Raw genomic sequence first — 17,964 nt, forward strand, 5'->3', positions numbered from 1 at the left:
ATTTGAAAATTATTAAATATTTATTAGAAAAATGTTCTTGAAATATACGAAAAATGTAGAATGAAACCAAAAGAAACAAAGTGAAATGAAAAAGACAATGAAAACCTAAAGCGAAACCAAAGAAACCAAAGAAAAAATGAAAAATAAAGCGAAGAAACAAGTGCAAAAAAATGAAAAACAGGGAAAACCGACAAATAAACAAAGAAAAACAAAAAACATTGCACCAAGAAAAAACGATGAAAACCACGAAAGAAACAAAAGAGAAACCAAAGAAAAATGAAAGAGAAACCAAAAAAAACATAGTATAACGATGAAAAACAGAAACCAAATAAATCCGGAGAAGAAATTAGAAGGCCAAACAAAAAACAAAAGAAAATGAAAAAATAAAATAAAAGAACCCAAACAAACACATTAGCAAACAACCGACGAATGAACAAAATGAGTAAGACACCGCTACCTCATGAGCTTGCGTTGGTATTTCCCTTGAAGAGAAAAGGGTGATGCAGCAAAGTAGAATAAGTATTTTCCTCAGCTGTTGAGAACCAAGGTATCAATCCAGTAGGAGACAACGCACAAGCCACCGAATACCTGCACAAACAAACACCAACTTGCACCCAACGCAATAAAGGGGTTATCAATCCCTTCACGGTTTTTTGCAAAGTGAGATCTGATATAGATGGATAAATGGTAAAGTAATATTTTTAGTTTATGAAACGGAAAGTAAAAGATTGCAAAGAAAGTAAATGGGAAACTAAAATTGTAGATCGGAAACTTATATGATGGAAAGTAAACCTGGGGGCCATAGGTTTCACTAGAGGCCTCTGTCAAGATACAAAATATTACGGTGGGTGAACAAATTACTGCCGCGCAATTGATAGAAAAGCGCAAACTTATGATGATATCTAAGGCAATGATCATGAATATAGGCATCACGTCCGTGTCAAGTAGACCGACTCCTGCTTGCATCTACTACTATTACTCCACACATTGACCGACTCCTGCCTGCATCTAGAGTATTAAGTTCATGAAGAACAGAGTAACGCATTAAGTAAGATGACATGATGTAGCGGGATAAACTCAAGCAATGTGATGAAAACCCCATCTTATTATCCTCGATGGCAACAATACAATACGTGTCAGTTCCTATTCTATCACTAGGATCGAGCACCACAAGATTGAAACCAAAGCTAAGCACTTCTCCCATTGCAAGAAAAATCAATCTAGTTGGCCAATTCATGCATAAAGATTGAACCTAAAGCTAAGCAATTCTTATATTCAGGTACTCATTGACTGTCATGCTGCCTTGAGTGAGGGCGAGGAATCCGCGCTGCTTGATTTTCATAATCCCGGTGGGAATATGATACTTGCGGAAATGGTCCTTAAATTTAGTCCAAGTAATTTCCTTGTCCGCGGGCCATATTTCCTTAGCATTATCCCACCATATAGCGGCAACTCCTTCGAGATAATGCGTTGCGAAGGGAACCTTGTCGCCTTCTTCAGTGCGAGCAATCTCCAGTTTCCTCTCAATAGTTCGTAACCAATCATCGGCGTCCAATGGATCAATAACTTGGCTGAAACTGGGGGGCTTGGTTCGCTGAAATTCTGATAGCTTGGAGTGATGACCATTCCGGTTTCCATTCTGCCCAACCATAACTTGCACACTTTTCAATATTACCAGCAGATTGTTGCTCCTTCTTTCTTCAAACATTCGCAAGATTTTCTCAGTGGAAGGCGGATGTGGCGGTGGAGACGGAGGTGGCTGGTATGGCTCGAGGAATGTCCTGCCTGCCTTGCGGAGCGACGGACAGGGACATCCTCACAAGCTTGGCTGCTGCTGCCTCCACGCATCATTCTATTATTTATTTTCCCAATACATAGCAACCGTGATGAGAAAAATCCAACGTGGGAGGAAAGCCATTGACAAATCCCGGAAGAAAACCGCGAAAGAAAGCCAAAGCGAATAAAAGATTCCAACATAATTATACATAGACTCAACATGAAAGTAAACGTCACAACGGGTCTACTACCCTCATACATGAAACTAAGTATCATGACACGTGCGATTACACCCATACATCATACTCATGATGAAAGCAATACTCTAACGGTCTACTGCTCGGACTATGCTGCTGCGGGCTCCTCTTCTGAGCCGGACCCAGATCCTGAACTGATAGTAGAGACCTCCGAGTTAAGAGAGACGCGACGGTGCTGCCTCGAGGGCTCTCTCTCAGGGGCAGGCGCGGGATGGGATCTAAGCATAGGAGCAGCAAGAGTAGCAACAAGGGAAGCCCATGCAGCAGGAGCACTGCGAGGGGTCACCGTAAGAGGGTTAATGGTACCCTGCGAAGTCACCGGGGGAACGGAGGCGGAAGAAACTAGAGTAGTGTAGATGACAGTGGGAAGAGGGTTCCTAGTACGAGCAGCAGCGAGAGCTGCCCGGGCACGTGAGAGCTCCCGAGCTAACTCGTAGTTCAGGAGATAACTGGAAGTGATATAGCGGTAAAGGTGGATAGTGGGACGATCGCACACCGGATTAATCAAAGGAAAGCTGATACGCCCATTCTCATGCAGAGATGGGTAGTAGAAGAGACCTGGGTGGGTGTGCATGCAAACCTCGTTGTAGCGCAAGTCTACAAGAGCCTCGATAGCAGCAAACTGAACCGCCTGAGATGGCGTAGAAGCAAGACCACCCTTAGTAGAATGAGTGTAAGCATCGGAAGGGGAACTGTGGTGTAGAGTGACCTCATCATAATACTCATACAATGCACCGACCAGATGCTCCCGATACACCTGATACTCTGGATCAGCACCCTCTGGATAGAGTCGTTGCCACACGTTCTGAAGCAGGTGCGGCGATGTGCATGGAGCTGGCTCGGGATGGTACAAGATCAGTACTGGAACCATCTACACTCACAAACCATACGGTTAGTAATAACAACAAATAAACATGCATGCAATGCAGCAATCAATTTCTATGACTACCGGCACTCAGACGAAGCTATCTACCGTTTCACTAACGCACTAACAGTCTAGCGTGTCCTACAATCAGCGCGGCTCTGATACCAAGCGTTGTGGCACCCCGGCTCAGAGCAACCGGTTTACCTTGCATTGCCAGCCCAGAGATCAAGTCTTCTGGCAATACACAACAACATGGTACAGAAACAACCGCTTTATTGATGCTAGCGGAATACATAAGTCTGATATTACATCGAGATACGAGGCCAAGCGGCACACACGGTGCTGCTGAACAGTATATATATTATTTAATGAACATGACGAGGGCCTCGATCACACGAACTACGCGGCAGCGGAAGAACGATGGAGTGGAACATCATAGCACAGGGACACCAATGTGGACACGGCCTAGACGCGAGAGCGCTCCGATGCGAACCGACTTGCCTGAAAGCTGGCATGATACGCCAGGTCAGTACATTGAATGTACTTGAAAGCTCACAACAAACATAAGCACGATGACAGACAATATCATGACAATTAATCAAATGAATGCAATGAAAGAACTATTAAATATGTAATGAGCCAATACGCGCACCGAGTGTCACAGACTCGCGTACCAGACGGTTACCTTGTAACCAAGCGGTGACCATACCGGGTCACAGCTGGATACCAACCGCTCATGAACAACTCGAGAGTTCATGAAACACAAAGCATCGCAATAATCATTTAGTTTGCAAGATTAATTATAAAAGTTGATCCATGGTGTGACTTACTTCCGAGCTATACCCATAACTGAGGACGCGGCTATCGATAGATTAAATACACTCTGTAGAGGTAGCGCACTTTACCCACACTACAGAACACCTGGCCTCGTACTCCCATTCGGGTGGACCAAAGCGTTCTGACGAAACCCTCCCTTTGTCATTGCACTCTCCCGGCCACTCCGACCAACTCCCTCTCAGTGCTAGGTCTTGGGTGGCCTCGTGCCTACCAAAGACACCAACGGCCACAGTCGTGGCAAAACGGTCCCAAACGGGGACAAGGTACCATAAAAACAAAAACGAGCACACAAGGTTATGTCTGCTTACCGGGCCAGGGTATGCACGCCCATAACCTTCCCTCGCGGGAGGCACCGGTGAGAGGCACAACAAAGGACCGAATCAAGACCTTCCCAAAAGGTAAATGTGGTCGCATTGAATAAAAACCCGATTCAGTGGCACCATGACTTGATCAACATCATATTCAAGTTGAACTTAATCAAGTTTGACTTTGGCAAAAACTTTTTATAAATAACAATGATACTTTGCCATAATCAAGTAATTGATCGACATGCAAACAAACAACACATGGATATGGATCAAACTTATCAACATAATTATCTTGCAATACTCAGGGTCAAAACTTCACTGGTTCTAGTTCATTTTTATTATCAAGCAATATTTTTATTACCTCATCACTTATATGGAAATATCAAGTAATAAAAGAACTATCATTTTCTACCATAGAAATATAACTAATGCAAAAAAAAATATTCTACTTGACCAAACAAGTTCATGCAATCTACCAGTAACTATAACAAGCATATCAAGCATGGTAAAGTAACTATCAATTAACAAAATTTATTTATCAAATTTTAAATGCAATTAAAGCTCATTATCAAGTAGAAAATCATAGATATTGAAATAACACCATCCAAATGCTGGTGTGGCTTGCCTTAGTGTAGTGGAGGATCACACCCCTCTTGGTTTGCTTCAAGACAAGCTTCTCCTTCTGAAAATAATTAAAAACCACAAAACACATATCAAAAACCATTCTGAAAATCACCAGAAATTCTAGACAACAAGGAAAAATTCACCTTTTGGTGTGCTGCTAGAGCTTTATGAAACAAAGACCATGCAAAAAGAATCAAATCATTTGAACATATGGTTTAGAAATGGTGGCTGGTCAAAGTTTGGCTCAATTTCTGATTAAATTAGAATTAAACAGAAATTCCTAGGGGGTGACGACGAAGGCGTAAAAGGAAAGTGCGCCTCCACTCATACCGCTTCGGGCACGAGTGGTGAGGCTGACACTAGGCCTCGCCCGTTAGGAGAGAGAGGGCGGAGCGAGATCACAGGGCGACGGCGCTTCGCCGGAGCTCACGCCGGTGAGGAGGGGGTTTGGGGCTAGATGAGAGGGATAGAAATGAAGCTGGGTTCATGGGGCACCTGCCCGTACCCATGGCTTGCCGGGGGATGGCCGGAGCTGCTCGCGGTCAAGCTCGCAAGCTGTGGTGGCGGACGGGATTCACCGGAGTGGAAGAAGACGACGGCTAGAGGCGGCTCCGGTGGCTCAGCAGCATCCAGGCAGCACCAAGGGACCTCCAATGCCACGCCCAAGCAGTTGGTCGAGCTCGAGAGGAACCGGAGCGAGGCGGTCGAGCTACGGAGGTCGCCGGATTTCTCCGGTCGGGGCAGACGGCCAGAGGCCTGCCCGACCGGGCTGTGGACCTTCTACGTGTTTGTGGAGGTGGTGAGGAGTGGTGCGTGGGTAGGATACGAGGAGGGAGGCCCTATGTATATAGCCAGAGCGAGGGGGTATCGTGTCGCCGCCGGAGCTCTCTGGAAGCCGGCGAATGATGACGAAGCGCTCTAGTGTGAGGGGGCAAGCGTGCAGCGTCACTGTGGGAGCCGCCTACGCTCGGGGACGAGCACAAGACGTAGGGGGAAGAGGACAAGGGCACGCGCGCACTGTGGCTTTTGGCCGCGACGTGCCCATGCTTGCTGCGCGTCTCCGGCATCGGCGAGCGCCAGGGAGCGGTCAAGGGTGATGGGTCGAGCACGCGTTGAACAGAGGAGATGGCGACACCTAGAGCGCGTCGAGTAGCTACCAAGCACCGTGTCTTCACGTGGTCACCACGCTTGCATGGTCAAGACGATGCACAAACGCTGCCAAACCTTGTCTACGCTCTAGTCCACGCAATGTTTAGTCTAGGAAAATTCAAAGCTCATACCCAAGCCGACCAGAATTGACTCAACCAAGGTAGCAAGTTTCTGACCAGAAACTTGGTCGCCAAGTTAAGCAAGCTTCTAGATGGCCACTAGGGCTAAGCTCCTGGGGTTTAGGTTTTCTTAGGAGGGTAGTTAAGCTTAAGAAAGATCAGGGCCAAAAGATCAAGGAAAAATGTACTTGCTGTACAAACTGGAATTTTGGGCCAGAAGAGAAATGATTTTCTATAGCAAAAATATTACAAAAAGTAATGCAATATTTTTTCTTGGGAAGGTGTGCCAAGGTCCAAAGAATATTCAGGAATTATCTCAGATTTTTGAGAGCAATAAAAATGGGGGTTGCTTTGGAGCACAAGTTTCTGAATAGAGTTTCAGAGAGGAAAATGAATATTTTTCTTTTATGAAAAATATTCATTTGATTATTTTGGGGATTTATCAGATAAATAAAGTTGAATGAGAAGTAGATGGGCCACTTGGGTGAAAGTCAATGGTATGCCCATGTGACAAGTCCATTTGAAATGATTCCAAAATCCAAATCAATGTCAGGCAAGAACCAAGTCCAGAAAAAGAGAGAAGGCAAAATCCAGGTTGTCACAAACCTCCTCCACTTAGGATGAATCTCGTCCTCGAGATTTGGTTGCTTGGTAAAATAATTCTTGGTATGCAGTCCTTCAAAATTCCTCTCTTTCCCAGGTTGCTTCCTCTTCGGTGTGATGCTCCCACTGAACCTTGGAAAACCTTATTTCTTTGCTACGAGTGACCCTTTCTGTCTGGTCCAATATTCTGATTGGCTTTTCCTCATAAGTCAAATCCTTAGCCAATTCTATCTCTGCCATATCAGTCCTTTTCTCCGGCGGCGAGATGCATCTTCTTAGCTGTGAGATATGAAACACATTGTGTACTTCTCACAGTTCTAGTGGCAATTCCAATTGATATGCAACTATTCCGACTCTGGCCATGACGAGAAACGGACCGATGTATCTGGGTGTCAATTTTCCGCAAGTCCGAAACCTCTTGACTCCTTTCATAGGGGTGACTCGGAGATATACGTGTTCCCCGGGTTCGAAGCTGACCTGACGGTGTTTGGCATCATAGTAGCTCTTCTGTCGTGATTTGGCCAGCGGCAGTCTGTCTCGGATTTCCTTGACTTGCTTCTCTGCTTCGAGCATTAAATGAGTCCTGAAAATATGGTTGTCTCTGGTTTGAGACCAGTTCAACGGGGTGCGGCATTTCCGGCATACAGAGCTTCATAGGGTGACATCTTTAAGCTGGTATGGAAACGGTTGTTGTAGGAAAACTCCGTGTAGGGCAGCCAGTCTTCCCACTTGGTTCCTTGGGCCAATACACATGCCCGGAGCATATCTTTGAGTATTTGATTTACTCGCTCAGTCTGTCCATCTATCTGGGGATGATAAGCCGTGCTGTATTTCAGAGCCGTCCCAAAGGCTTGATGTAGTCGGGACCAAAATGCGGAGGTGAAGAGAGATCCCCTGTCTGAAGTGATAGTCTTAGGTACTCCATGCATACTGACAATTCATGACACATATAGTTGTGCAAGTTGATTTGCACGGTAGGTGGTCCGGATGGGAAGGAAATGTGCCACCTTTGTTAAGGTGTCCACGATGACCCATATTGCATTGTTTCCTCGGTGAGACCTTGGTAATTAGGTGATGAAATCCATGCAGATATCGTCCCATTTGCATTGGGATACTGGCAGAGGTTGGAGGAGTCTAGCGGGTTTTTGATGTTCCGCCTTTACCTTGTTGCATATATTGCAACAGGCCACAAAGTATGTGATGTCTTTCTTCATTCCATCCCACCAGAATACCCGACGAAGGTCTTCATACATTTTGGTACCACCTGGGTGAATTGAGTACGACGCTTCATGTGCTTCTGTCAGTATTTTCTTCCTCGGACCTTCATGGTTGGGTACGCAAATCCTTCCTCGGAACTTTAGCATACCTTGTTGATCCCTGGATAAATCCGGTGCATGCCCTTTGTGCATCTTCTGGACATATATTTTCAATAGTTTGTCATCTGCCTGAGCACTACGGATTTCTTCTTCGAGAGTAGGGGTAACTTCCAATATGTTGGCAAGATGGACATCGGTGATCACCAAATTGAGCTGAGTGATTTCTTCATAAAGCTCAGGAGGCAATGAATCCATGAGAGCATTAAGGTTGGTTGGTTTGCGGCTGAGGGCATCAGCCACTACATTAGCTTTGCCTGGGTGATAATTTATTCCGAGGTCGTAGTCCTTAACCAAATGGAGCCATCTTCGCTGTCGAAGGTTCAAATCGGGCTGAGTGAATATATACTTGAGACTCTTGTGGTCGGTAAATATCTGGCACTTCTTTCCAATCAGATAGTGTCTCCAGATCTTCAAGGCGTGCACCATCGCGACCAATTCCAAATTGTGCGTGGGATAGTTTCCTTCGTGTTTTCCCAGTTAGCGGTATGCATAAGCCACAACTTTGCCATCTTGCAAGTACACATCCCAGCCCTTTTCTGGATGCGTCACAGTAAACATCAAAACTGTGGTAGATGTCTGGAAGAGTCAGTACTGGTGCTGACGTCAGCCTGATTTTTAACTCATTGAAACTCTGTTCGCAGTCCTCAGTCCATTCAAACTTCTTATCCTTCTTTAAGAGCTCGGTCATTGGCTTGGCAATCTTGGAGAATCCTTTGATAAAACGGCGATAATATCCGGCTAGTCCAAGGAAACTCTAGATTTCTGAGACTATCGTGGGTGCGGACCAATCAAGTACATCTTTCACCTTGCTTGGATCCACTGAGATCCCTCCTGCTGAGAGGACATGCCCGAGAAATCCAACTTGCTGGAGCCAAAACTCACATTTGCTGAACTTGGCATAAAGCTGATGGTCGCGAAGCCTTTGCAAAACTTCTCGGAGATGTTCCTTGTGTTCGTCTTTGCTCTTGGAGTAAATGAGGATGTCATCGATGAACACCACCACAAATTTGTCCAAGAAATCCATAAACACCTTCTTATCATATGCGTGAAGAAGGCTGGGGCGTTGGTGAGGCCGAAGGACATAACGGTATACTCATAAAGACCGTACCGAGTGGTAAACGCGGTCTTGGGAATATCCTCCTTCTTTATCCTGAGCTGATGATATCCGGTCCTCAAATCAATTTTGGAGAATACTTTGGCCCCGCTGAGTTGATCAAACAGATCATCAATCCTTGGTAGCGGATACTTGTTTTTGATGGTGACGTCATTCAACTGTCGGTAGGCTACGCACATTCGTAGGCTGCCATCCTTTTTATCCACGAATATCGCTGGTGATCCCCATGGTGAAGAGCTTGGGAGGATGTATCCTTTCTGCAGCATTTCATCCAGCTATTTCTTTAATTCCACAAATTCTGAGGAAGGCATCCGATAGTATTTCTTGTGTATCGGTGCGGTTCCAGGCACCAAGTCAATTGCAAATTCCAGTTCGCTGTCTGGCGGCATGCCTGGTAATTCTTCAGGGAATACATCGGGATACCCACTGACCATGGAAATTATCCCCACCTCTTTTGTCACGGTTGTGAATATCATATCCTTCTTGGGTATACTCTTGCGGGCATAAAAACTCGTGGTGCAACCTTTCGTGATTTTCATGGTAACTTCTCTGGTCGCATAGTTGATGCATGCTTGGTATTGGGTTAACCAATTCATGCCCAGACTGATACCCAATTTGTTAGAATCGGTGATTATCAAAGAGGTTGGAAACTTGACGCCCTTGATGTCAATTTCCAAATTGCGACAGACCATATTGCTTTTGAGCAGGGATCCCGGGGATTGTACCAGCATGTGTTTTCCCAAAACTGAGAAAGGAAATTTGTTTTGGGCAGCAAAACTCCGCGAAATGAAAGAGTGGGAAGCCCCAGAGTCAAATAAAATTACGGCGAGTATGTCGTTAACCAGGAACATACCAACGATGACTTCTGGGTCCTCTTGGGCTTCGTCTGCGGAGATATGATGGATTTGCCCTTGGATCATATCGGGGCGGAATACGGCTCCATGTAGTTGACTTGCGGATGAAATGGAGTTGTTTGTTTGTTTTTCTTGGGGCACTGTCTAGCATAATGTCATGTTTGTCCACAGCTGAAACAGGAATTGTTGCGCTAACAATCTTCACGCACCGGGCTGGTCACGATATTCTTGACTTGAGTGGTGGTCTTGTTGACATTTTGCTACCAGTTGGGTTTGTACTCCACCTGAGTCTGTTGCCAAGTACGAGCCTTCTGCACTGGTTGCGTATCCTTCTTCGGCTCGAACTTGCACTTGTGGTCATTAACAACTGGCTTGTTGTCGTGTAGGAGCTTGTGTGCCCTTTCTGCGATGAGGGCCTTGTTCACCAGAGTCAGGAAGTCTGGAAAATCAAACATGCTGAGAGTGCACCTGAGATGCTGATTCAGTCCTCCAAGAAATCTGTCGATCTTCCGTTCTTCTGTGGCCACATCGTGGAGAGAATAGCGGGCCAAATGGTTGAATTTATCTAGGTACTCGTTGACGTCATGCTGCCTTGAGTGAGGGCAAGGAATTCACGCAGCTTGATTTTCATAATCCCGATGGGAATATGATACTTGCGGAAATGGTCCTTGAATTTAGTCCAAGTAATTTCCTCGTACGCGGGCCATATTGCCTTAGCATTATCCCACCATATAGTGGCAGCTCCTTCGAGATAATGCATTGCAAAGGGAACCTTCTCGTCTTCTTCAGTGCGAGAAATCTCCAGTTTCCTCTCAACAGTTCGTAACCAATCATCGTCATCCAATGGATCAATAACTTGGCTGAAACTGGGAGGCTTGGTTCGTTGAAAATCCGATAGCTTGGAGTGATGACCATTCTGGTTTCCATTTTGCCCAACCATAACTTGCACACTTTTCAATATTTCCAGCAGATCGTTGCTCCTTCTTTCTTCAAACATTCGCAGGATTTGCTTAGTGGAAGGAGGATGTGGCGGTGGAGATGGAGGTGGCTGGTATGGCTCGGGGGAATGTCCTGCCTGCCTTGCGGAGCGACGGACAGGGACATCCTCATAAGCTTGGCTGCTGCTGCCTCCATGCATCATTCTATTATTTACTTTCCCAATACATAGCAACCGTGATGAGAAAAATCCAACATGGGAGGAAAGCCATTGACAAATCCCGGAAGAAAACCGCGAAAGAAAGCCAAAGCGAATAAAAGATTCCAACATAATTATACATAGACTCAACATGAAAGTAAACATCACAACGGGTCTACTACCCTCATACATGAAACTAAGCATCATGACACGTGCGATTACACCCATACATCATACTCATGATGAAAGCAATACTCTAACGGTCTACTGCTCATATTGTGCTGCTGCGGGCTCCTCTCTTGAGCCGGACCTAGATCCTGAACTGATAGTAGAGACCTCCGGGTTAAGAGAAACACGACGGCGCTGCCTCGAGGGCTCTCCCTCAGGGGCAGGTGCGGGATGGGAACTAAGCATAGGAGTGGAAAGAGTAGCAACAAGGGAAGCCCACGCAGCAGGAGCACTGCGAGGGGTCACCGTCAGAGGGTTAACGGTACCCTGTGAAGTCACCGGGGGAACGGAGGTGGAAGAAACTAGAGTAGTGTAGATGATAGTGGGAAGAGGGTTCCTAGTACGAGCAGCAGCGAGAGCTGCCCGGGCATGTGAGAGATCCCGAGCTAACTCGTAGTTCATGAGATAACCGGAAGTGATATAGCGGGAAAGGTGGCTAGTGGGACGATCGCACACCGAATTAATCAAAGGAAAGCGGATACGCCCATTCTCATGCAGAGATGGGTAGTAGAAGAGACCTGGGTGGGTGTGCATGCGAACCTCGTTGTAGAGCAAGTCTACAAGAGCCTCGATAGCAGCAAACTGAACCGCGTGAGATGGCGTAGAAGCAAGACCACCCTTAGTAGAACGAGTGTAAGTGCCGAAAGGGGAACTGTGGTGTAGAGTGACCTCAGTATAATACTCATACAATGCACCGACCAGATGCTCCTGATACACACGATACTCTGGATCAGCACCCTATGGATAGAGTCGTCGCCACACATTCTGAAGCAGGTGCGGCGATGTGCATGGAGCTCGCTCAGGATGGTACAAGATCGGTACTGGAGCCATCTACACTCACAAACCATACGGTTAGTAATAACAACAAATAAACATGCATGCAATGCAGCAACCAATTTCTATGATTACCGGCACTCAGACGAAGCTATCTACCATTTCACTAATGCACTAACGGTCTAGCATGTCCTACAATCAGCGCGGCTCTGATACCAAGCGTTGTGGCACCCCGGCTCAGAGCAACCGGTTTACCTTGCATTGCCAGCCCAGAGATCAACATGGTATAGAAACAACTGCTTTATTGATGCTAGCGGATTACATAAGTTTGATATTACATTGAGATACGAGGCCAAGCGGCACACACGGTGCTGCTGAACAGTATGTACATTATTTAATGAACATGACGAGGGCCTCGATCACACAAACTACGGGCAGCAGAAGAACAACGAAGTGGAACTCCATAGCACAGGGACACCGATGTGGACACGACCTAGATGCGAGATGCCCTCCGATGCGAACCGACTTGCCTGAAAGCTTGCATGACACGCCAGGTCAGTACATTGAATGTACTTGCAAGCTCACAACAAACATAAGCACGATGACAGACGAATGCAATGAAAGAACTATTAAATATGCAATGAGCCAATACGCGCATCGAGTCTCACAGACTCGCTTACTAGACGGTTACCTCATAACCAAGCGGTGACCATACCAGGTCACAAGTGAATAGCAACCGCTCATGAACAACTCGAGAGTTCATGAAACACAAAGCATTGCAACAATCTTTTAGTTTGCAAGATTAATTATAAAAGTTGATCCATGGTGTGACTTACTTCCGAGCTATGCCCATAACCGAGGATGCGGCTATCGATAGATTAAATACACTCTGTAGAGGTAGCGCACTTTACCCACACTACAGAACACCTGGCCTCGTACTCCCATTCGGGTGGACCAAAGAGTTCCGACGAAACCGTCCCTTTGTCATGGCACTCTCCCGGCCACTCCGACCAACTCCCTCTCAGGGATAGGTCTTGGGTGGCCCCGTGCCTACCAAAGACACCAACGGCCACCGTCGTGGCAAAACGGTCCCAAACGGGGACAAGGTACCATAAAAACAAAAATGAGCACATAGGGTTATGTCTGCTTACCGGGCCAGGGTATGCATGCCCATAACCTTCCCTCGCGAGAGGCACCGGTGAGAGGCACAACAAAGGACCGAATCAAGACCTTCCCTCAAGGTAAATGTGGTCACACTGAATAAAAACCCGATTCAGTGGCACCATGACGTGATCAACATCATATTCAAGTTGAACTTAATCAAGTTTAACTTTGGCAAAAACTTTTAATAAATAACAATGATACTTTGCCATAATCAAGTAACTGATCGACATGGAAAGCAAACAACACATGGATATGGATCAAACTTATCAACATAATTATCTTGCAATACTCAGGGTCAAAACTTCACTGGATCTAGTTCATTTTTATTATCAACCAATATTTTTGTTAACTCATCACTTATATGAAAATATCAAGTAATAAAAGAACTATCATTTTCTACCATAGCAATATAACTAATGCAAACAATTTATTCTACTTGACCAAACAAGTTCATGCAATCTACCAGTAACTAAAACAAGCATATCAAGCATGGTAAAGTAACTATCAATTAACAAGATTTATTTATCAAATTTTAAATGCAATTAAAGCTCATATTCAAGTAGAAAATCATAGATATTGAAATAACACCATCCAAATGCTGGTGTGGCTTGCCTTAGTGTAGAGGAGGATCACACCCCTCTTGGTTTGCATCAAGAGAAGCTTCTCCTTCTGAAAATAATTAAAAACGACAAAAACACATATCAAAAACCATTCTGAAAATCACCAGAAATTCTAGACAGCAAGGAAAAATCCACCTTTTGGTGTGCTGCTAGAGCTTTATGAAACAAATACCATGCAAAAAGAATCAAATCATTTGGACTTATGGTTTAGAAATTGTGGCTGGTCAAAGTTTGTGTCAATTTCTGATTAAATTTGAATTAAACAAAAATTCCTGGGGGGTGACGTCGAAAGCGTAAAAGGAAAGTGCGCCTCCACTCGCATCGCTTCGGGCGCGTGTGGTGAGGCTGACACTGGGCCCCGCTCGTTAGGAGAGAGTGAGGGAGAGCGAGATCAGAGGGCGACGACGCTTCGGCGGAGCTCACGCCGGCAAGGAGGGGGTTTGGGGCTAGATGAGAGGGATAGAAATGAAGCTGGGTTCACGGCGCACCTGCCCGTACCCATGGCTTGCCGGGGGATGGCCGGAGCTGCTCGTGGTCAAGCTCGCAAGCTGCAGTGGCAGACAAGATTCGCTGGAGTGGAAGAAGACGATGGCTAGAGGCGGCTCCGGTGGCTCAGCAGCATCCATGCAGCACCAAGGGACCTCCAATGCCATGCCTGAGCAGTTGGTCGAGCTCGAGAGGCACCGGAGCGAGGTGGTCGAGTTGCGGAGGTCACCAGAGTTCTCCGGTCGGGGTAGATGGCCAGAGGCCTGCCCGACCGGGCTGTGGCCCTTCTACGTGTTCGTGGAGGTAGTGAGGAGTGGTGCATGGCTAGGCAATGAGGAGGGAGGCCCTATATATATATATATATAGCCGGAGCGAGGGGGGTATCGTCTCGCCGCCGGAGCTCTCTGGAAGCCGGCGAACGGCGACGAAGCACTCCAGTGCGAGGGGGAAAGCGTGCAGCATCACTGTGCGAGCTGCCCACGCTCGGGGACGAGCACAGTACGCAGGGGGGAAGAGGACAAGGGCATGCGCACATTGTGGATTTTGGCCGCGATGTGCCCGTGCTTGCTGTGGCATCTCCGGCGTCGGTGAGCGCCAGGGAGAGGTCAAGGGTGATGGGTCGAGGCTGTAGGTGCGGCGCGGTAGGCGTCGACGAGCGCTGGATCGAGCACGCGTTGAACAGAGGAGATGGTGACACCCAGTGCGCATCGAGTAGCTACCAGGCACCGTGTCTTCACATGGTCACCATGCTGGCATGGTCAAGACGACGCCCAAACGCTGCCAAACCTTGTCTATGCTCTAGTCCATGCAGTGTTTAGTCTAGGAAAGTTGAAAGCTCATACCCAGACCGACCAGAATTGACTCAACCAAGCTAGCAAGTTTCTGACCAGAAACTTGGTCACCAAGTTAAGCAAGCTTCTAGATGGCCACTAGGGCTGATCTCCTGGGGTTTAGGTTTTCTTAGGAGGGTAGTTAAGCTCAAGAAAGATCAGGGCCAAAAGATCAAGGAAAAATATACTTGCTGTACAAACTGGAATTTTGGGCCAGAAGGGAAATGATTTTCTATAGCAAAAATATTACAAAAAGTAATGCAATATTTTTTCTTGGGAAGGTGTGCCAAGGTCCAAAGAATATTCAGGAATTATCTCAGATTTTTAGGAGCAATAAAAATGGGGGTTGCTTTGGAGCTCAAGTTTCTGAATAGAGTTTCAGAGAGGAAATGAATATTTTTCTTTTATGAAAAATATTCATTTGATTATTTTGGGGATTTATCAGAGAAATAAAGTTGAATGAGATGTAGATGGGTCACTTGGGTGAAAGTCAAGGGTATGCCCAAGTGACAAGTCCATTTGAAATGATTCCAAAATCCAAATCAATGTCAGGCAAGAACTAAGTCTGGAAACAGAGAGAAGGCAAGTCCGGAAAAAGAGAGAAGGCAAAATCCTGGCTGTCACATCCGGAGAGGGGAATCCGTCGCCATCGTCATCATCAAAGATCCTCCATCACCAATTTCATGATGCTCACTGCCGTGCATGAGTAATTCCATCGTAGGCTTGCTGAACCGTGATGGGTTGGATGCGATTTACCATGTAATCGAGTTAGTTTTGTTAGGGTTTGATCCCTAGTATCCACTATGTTCTAAGATCGATGTTGCTATGACTTTGCTATGCCTAATGCTTGTCACTAGGGCCCGAGTGCCATGATTTCAGATCTGAACCTATTATGTTTTCATGAATATATTTGTGTTCTTGATCCGATATTGCAAGTTATAGTCACCTACTATGTGTTATGATCCGTCAACCCCGGAGTGACAATAGTCGAGACCACTCCCTGTGATGACCGTAGTTTGAGGAGTTCATGTATTCACTAAGTGCTAATGATTTGGTCCGGTACTCTATTAAAAGGAGGCCTTAATATCCCTTAGTTTCCAATAGGACCCCGCTGCCACGAGAGGGTAGGACAAAAGATGTCATGCAAGTTCTTTTCCATAAGCACGTATGACTATATTCGAAATACATGCCTACATTATATTGATGAATTGGAGCTAGTTTTGTGTCACCCTATGTTATAACCGTTGCATGATGAATGCCATCCGACATAATTATCCATCATTGATCCATTGCCTACGAGATTCTCACATATTGATATTTTCTTTGTTACTTTTCCGTTGCCATTGTTCTGATTGCTAAAAACTACTACTATCACTTTTGCCACTGTTACCGTTACTTCCATAATACTTTGCTACTAAATATTTTGCTACAGATATTAAGTCTTTCAGGTGTGGTTGAATTGACAACTCAGCTGCTAATACTCAAGAATATTCTTTGGCTCCCCTTGTATCGAATCAATAAATTTGGGTTGAGTACTCTACCCTCGAAAACTGTTGCGATCTCCTATACTTGTGGGTTATCAAGACCTTTTTCTGGCGCTGTTGCCGGGGAGCATAGCTCTATCCTCTGAGTCACTTGGGATTTATATCTGTTGATCACTGATAACCCACAAGTATAGGGGATCGAACAGTTTTCGAGGGTAGAGTATTCAACCCAAAATTATTGTCGACACAAGGGGAGCCAAAGAATATTCTCAAGTATTAGCATTTGATTTGTCAATTCAACCACACCTAAAAGACTTAATATCTGCAGTAAAGTATTTAGTAGCAAAGTAGTATGGAAGTAACGGTAACGGTGACAAAAGTAACAGTAGCAATTTTTGTAGCAATCATAACAGTGGCAACGGAAAAGTAACTAAGCAAAGATCAATATGTGAAAAGCTCATAGGCAATTGATCAATGATGGATAATTATGTCGGATGCGATTCCTCATGCAACAATTATAACATAGGGTGACACAGAACTAGCCCTAGTTCATCAATGTAATGTAGGCATGTATTCCGAATATAGTCATACGTGCTTATGGAAAAGAACTTGCATGACATCTTTTATCCTACCCTCCCGTGGCAGCGGGGTCCTATTGGAAACTAAGGGATATTAAGGCCTCCTTTTAATAGAGTACCAGACCAAAGCATTAACACTTAGTGAATACATGAACTCCTCAAACTATGGTCATCAGTGGGAGTGGTCCCGACTATTGTCACTTCGGGGTTACCGGATCATAACACATAGTAGGTGACTATTGAATTGCAAGATAGGATCAAGAACTCACATATATTCATGCAAACATAATAGGTTCACATCTAAAATCATGTCACTCGGGCCCTAGTGACAAGCATTAAGCATAGCAAAGTCATAGCAACATCAATCTTAGAACATAATGGATACTAGGGATCAAACCCTAACAAAACTAACTCGATTACATGGTAAATCTCATCCAACCCATCACCGTCCAGCAAGCCTACGATGCGGTGAGAATCATGAAATTGGTGATGGAGGAAGGTTGATGATGACGATGGCGACAGATTCCCCTCTCTAGAGCCCCGAACGGACTCCAGATCAGCCCCCGATGAAGATTAGGGCTTGGCGGCGGCTCCGTATCATAAAACGCGATGAATCCTTCTCTCTGATTTTTTTCTCCCTGAACGTGAATATATAGAGTTGGAGTTGACGTCAGTGGAGTCTCAGGGGGCCCACGAGGCAGGGGGCGCGCCCCAGGGGGCACTACAAAACAAAATACACATACGCGACATTTTGGGCCGAACGAAAAATGTTTGTGTCATACT

Source organism: Triticum dicoccoides, chromosome 7A, assembly GCF_002162155.2.
Source record: "Triticum dicoccoides isolate Atlit2015 ecotype Zavitan chromosome 7A, WEW_v2.0, whole genome shotgun sequence".
Classification (NCBI taxonomy): Eukaryota; Viridiplantae; Streptophyta; class Magnoliopsida; order Poales; family Poaceae; genus Triticum; species Triticum dicoccoides.